Below are 6,071 nucleotides of genomic sequence, written 5' to 3' on the forward strand. Positions count from 1 at the left end.
CCGCACTAATGATAAAAAGGCTAGACAGCCTCATTATGAGAATGCCGGTTTGCTAGCGTATCTATTTAACACCCGTATTGCTCGGGTTAGTTTTACTATCAACGGGTGGCGCTGTATGTAAATTTCACATAAATCAACGACTTTCGGCTATTAGCGGTACTTAAGACCACTTGAAAACATCATAGTCAATTACGGTAGTAGTGAACATAAAAAGATACAGTACAAAGATACAGTACGGTGTACAGTTAAGGACATGATTCCATAGGACCCATACCAGAGACATTTTGTTCAGACAAGGACTATTAGTTAAACACTAATCTTCATTTTCAGCAATTAACGATCTGGTGAATTAATTAGTGATTCGGTCTTTCGGTGGTTCGAGATAAAATACCCGCAAAATAAGAACCTAACGAACCAGGGCTGACCACAAATTGCCCAACAGATACATTTTCGAAACGATACAATCCAATCATGTTTGGTAACAAATGTGGCGTGGACCATGGTCTTTTAACTGACCAGTGCATGACCAGTACTGACCATATAGTAAATTATTTGTTTGCAAACAATTAAGTTGTTTGGTGTCAAATAACTAGATATGATGTGGGCATTAATCTAAAAATTGTTTAACTGACCAATGCTTGACCAGTAGTGACCAGTTACCAGTGCTAACCAGAACCCCCATAAGTAATTTATATGTTTAGTGAATCCTTCGTCGGTACTACTAGCTCTTACATTTAAATTTGTCGCTTGAAAAAGTCTTGTCCGATTTTTGTTGTAGGTAGCGAGCTAACTTTGAAATTCCGCTAAAATGCATAAGATTTTTACGTAGGGTTTTGAACGAACAACGTTTCCATTTGTAATTGTAACGTGCGCATTTGAGCCTGTAACGTGCACATTTCACTCGCGTGAACGTGCGTATCGGTACCAACATGCGAGACTTGTCAAACTTTTACGAACAAGACTTTTATGGTTAATTTTGAGTGATCACAACGCTAACCAATAGAGAAAGCTGTAAGTCCTAAGAAAATATGCATTAAGTATAACATATCTTTCAATATAATGATGAAGTATTCAACTGGCCATCACAACAATATTTTGACTTATCTTATTGAAAAAACCGGAGTGTTAATGGGAAAACCTTGAATTCGAAACAATTCCACACTCAATCGTTTACTTTGAAAACACAATTTGCATTTTGTGGACATGTATTTTTTTCTGCACCAAAAGCATGAAGTATATTATCTTTGCTTGTAAAAATTTGAAATTTTGGGGAAGATTTTTGGCCTCGTTAACCTGTGAAGACGTCCTTCGTATATTTTCTAAGACCGACCCTTGAAATAATGCTGAGAGTTCCGAGGATAATTTTGGTAGGATGTAAACTTAGGCCGCTTCGTATCCGTGGATGGTTGCTAATACACAATAATCGTAAGTACCATGAGATTCGATAGAATATCGTTTTTCAATCATACGTACACGAATTATCGCGATATAAAGATAAATGATATGTTCATATACTTTTTACGTCTTATACTGTATATTTCTTTAGTAGTATAAATAAAGAGTGGATCAGCAGGCCACCTGAGACCATTCCACGATCTAAGGTCAGTTGCCAAAAGTTAGTAAGTTTACCAGTGGATAGTTAACATTTATAATGACAATTAAATTTTCATTGCTAAAATAACTTTGTACTTGTTGACTCAAAAGCAGAGAATTGAAAATACGATAATACGATACGAAAACTCAGTGTACAAATTCAAAAAGATTATCTCTAGTGAGAGATCGAACGTTGTGTCGTAATTTTCTAATAATAAAACATGGTTTGAAATTTGAAATGTGTACATAGTTGATCTTTTTCAGTGTATTTAGTCATGTATCATATTGGATATGGTTAATTTAAACTATCTTTTGAGAAACGGGTCCCAGAGCTGTATCCTTTACTCCTGTAATAGAGGATGCAATCTATTTGCGACAAACAGCTAGGGCAAATAGCTAGAAAAGGTAACAATAGTGCATTGGCAAACTTAGAGCAAGCGTACATTGGTTGTTTAGGTTTTTCGAAGGGGAGAATTTGTGGGAAAATTAATCATTACTAAGATATATCCGTGGCGAGCTTTTCCAGGGATTTAAAAAGTTGAGCTGTACACAAGGAATTTTGTGTAGTCCAATATCCGTGATTACCTCTGGCGTGGAGAGATACAATCTAAAACCAACCCTAGAGTCAAATATTTTACCACAATTTTTTATGATCAATAAAAAGATTGAGTAATAGACATTCAAACAGTATTATCTAAATTCCACTCCATTTTAAACTCATTCATCTCTTCACAAACTCCAACTTGTTGAACAGTCCACATTAAAATTAGGGACCACTATTCTTGCTCATCTACACTGGCTACCAATCTAACAAAGGATTAAATTTGAGTGTTTGATGTTATAACAATATCAGACTGAAGTATGGATTCGGTTTCTACTTTTTAATTGAACATTTATATCACATATTGGGCATCATTTTTACCAGTATATATTGAATAACCTATCCATATATCATCTTCAATTTTATAAAATCTGACTTTTGAGATACCATTCAATCAATGCATTCACATGCGGTCGTCGCTTTCAATAGCCACCACGGACTGGCTCCTTATTATTTCTTTGGTGATACCATTGGCGGACGATCCCACACGTTTCTTGCTCCAGCCCTAGAATGCTCAATATTCGTCATGAACCCCGATTTGAGTTTAAATTCAAAATACTCATAAAACACACCTGTTAACTAGATTACTCTAAAACACCTTTATGTGCAAGAATCAGTGAAATTGGCGCTTTATCAGTTGTATTCATCATTCGTACCCACGAATCTCGTATCGTATCCTATTAATGTGGAGACCCATCCTCGTAAAGAGAATGAATAGGCTCTGTTGCGTTCATATCATTTGATATGAGGCTACGTGTCATCTTCAATTGAAATCACGTTGTTTTTTTAAGGGTGGGCGAGAATATATTCTTATGTTTTTGTTTCTCTGAATGTTGCTATTTAAGAGTTCAATAATTTCAGTCTACCAAACAAAGGATTTTCCGTATGTTTCGTGACATGTTTTTCCATAACCCTAGGAGAGCATTTTAGGTATTTTTTGCGGATGACCGAAAGCTGCTGTCCCTTTCTAGTAATTTGATTATATCCGTCGAAATCTAAATTCTAAGAAGGAATCAGGCATATCTTCTTTATTGACTAAATATGAACTCAACAACAAGTGACACTCCCTTCAAAGGCGCCGAAGTAAAATCATGTGTCGAGTGGAGATGATATTGTGTCAGAATTTCTTCAAAATCGGAGAAAATTGAATATTTTAAAAATAATCATTTTACATGCATGTTTAAATCCGTTATAACTGGAGAAATTTTCATGAAAAATATCTATGGAATCAGCGAAATGTAATTAAGAGGAATACTATGTTTAAAAAGTTATCAAAGACAATTGAAAAAAGTTTTCTGAATTCGTCAACTGTTAAACTAGTAACAACCAGATGTGTTCCCATTAAACCACCGACCGCGAGCCGAGTCGATGTGAGATGTGCCCTACACTGAAAATCTCAAGTGCTATACAACCGGTTTTTTAGGTGCCTCTGAATGTCGGCCGTTAAAAAACTGAACAATTCCCAATTGGAAAGGGCCTACGTAGTTAGAGAAAATTCAAGATGTGTATATCGTGTGAGATACAGGCTCCATATTTCATGTGCGTTTGGAATTTAACCTTGTTTATAACGAAACACGCATGTATTTATGCTATTTTAGATTTAAAAAGAGCGCACGAAAGTGTTTCATGAGACCCGCAAATAACGTCAAGTTATTTATGCATTTTTGATTTATATGAATAAATTTCGCTTCGAAATCTTAAAATTTCTCAGGTGGATTATTCAATAAATTCACAACAGTCCATTATGGATTAGTTTGACGCCAATCGTTCTTTTAAAGATCTTTCTTTCTCGAAGAAAGATTTTCTTAAAAACTTTGATTATGGCGAATCTTTTATGTGTCCGATAGTTAAACCTTCGGGTATTATACTAGAACACAAATTTTTAAAGATATTCATAACATACTGAAGGATATCACAGGTTATACCCGAACATATGCAGTTGGATAGATCTTTTTGTTTCGACTCGCATGCAACAGTAAAAACGGTACTTGATATAATAAGTGAACTTCATCATTGATATTTTCACTAATCTACTTGAATTCCAAAAAAGAACTGACAATGAAAAAGGGTTACAGCTGTGACTGATATCGCTCCAAATTTCAATTCCTATGAACACTTTTAATATAAAGAAAACTATTAACGAAACAGTTTTTAGAGGCGAAGAATCCGCGTTACCATCGAATTTTCAAAACTTGAAGGAATGGTTAATGCCTCGGTGACCACTGGTCTAGTACGCGGTTTTCTGAAATGAAAGTGGCCAAGTCTAAAGAACAACTATTGTATCACATGATTTCAAATATTAGGAACCCAATGCGTTTAATGATTTAATTAATTGGTATCGCGCAGATTGGTTGAAAGACGGGTGTTAGTCACCTTGTGATTTAATTGTTTTTCATGCATCGATTAATTAATCTTATTATAACTTATTTGTAGGGCGCATCCCGCAAACATTTTCTATTCGTTGAGTTTTCAAACGCAGTACTGTTCAGATGATTCGAGTCAAGTAGTAAAAAAGTTTATGTATTAGCATTACTATGCAGTGAAAATAACGCACTGCGGCAAGTGAGGTGCTGTGATCCAGATGTGTAACCCATTTATGGGTAATAAATTTCCATCATGTCAACGCCATTCAAAAACAGTAGCAAAACTTTCTGCTGGTTTCTAGAAATAGCAATACGACGACAAGCACTTTCGAATTCGACCACGATATTTGAGAAGTTTCACTGGTGGTCAGTGATGGTCAATTTATGAATTTTAATGGCGAATCCTTTCTAGTTTCACACCAAAAGCGGTACCGGTATATCGTTCTTTCAAGAAGTTTCAATTGGTCAGTGGTGGTCAGTGATGGTCAATTTATGAATTTTCAATGGCGAATCCTTTCTAGTTTGACACCATAACGCGGTATATCGTTTTCATATTCGAGAAGTTTGAATTGGTCATTGGTGGTCAGTGATGGTCAGTGATGAATTTGCAATGATGATTCCTTAGAGGTTTGAAAACAAACATTACATGATAAATTTCCGAAATTCGAAGTCAAGTGTTCAGACTCGGGGATATCTCAATTGGTCAGTTACTGACCATCATGGTGTCACCATTGTGGTCTATAGCTCAAATGAAACATGTGGAACCGACGAAGGGGCCCAAAAGCGTTAAGTCATTTCCTGGAGTGACGTGATCCAAAAATGCCCTAACTGGAAAAGGCAGTCTCTCAATTGGATGAAACCAAATCGGACAGGACAATTAAAATTTGGGAAGGCCACAGGTAGTGGTATTTCTACGAAGCCCACGCGGTGAGCGTATTATTATGAAATCTTTTTTTAAACCACCATGTACCACGAAGTAATAAGCATCGTTGTAAGCACTTGAAACAGCCATTAACCACTTGAAACTGTCAGATCAAACATCATACCGCATCCCCGCAAAGAGGGGTGGTTCAGCAAACCGGAGTTTTCATTAGCCTCTCTAGACTACCCCGCCAGTACGGGTAGCCGAGCAAACCGAAAAACTCATAATGTAACAGACCGCATCTTCACCCGTCAAGGGATTCGAACCCACTACGCTAAAGCAGTTCGCCGAACTAGCTGGTGGAAGCGAGTTTGGGAGTGATACCGGACCTCTGGCAAGCGAGGATGAACAGATCGTCACACAGAGATCCTGAGGCTGGTTTTATAGACTGGTTTCAGCTGTTAACCTAAATTAATATTTTTTCAATTGAGTCAACCCCCAGGTTTTTTTTATCTTAAAATATGGATTGACCTTCAGCCCTGTGTACGGATTCTGTGGCCGGGCACGGTAACCAAAACAGCTTCTCCATAACATTTGGATTTTGCGGGGGACAAGCACTCCGGCGCAGCTGTGCTTGTCCCGCCTCCACCCA

Source organism: Tubulanus polymorphus, chromosome 8, assembly GCF_964204645.1.
Source record: "Tubulanus polymorphus chromosome 8, tnTubPoly1.2, whole genome shotgun sequence".
NCBI lineage: Eukaryota > Metazoa > Nemertea > Palaeonemertea > Tubulaniformes > Tubulanidae > Tubulanus > Tubulanus polymorphus.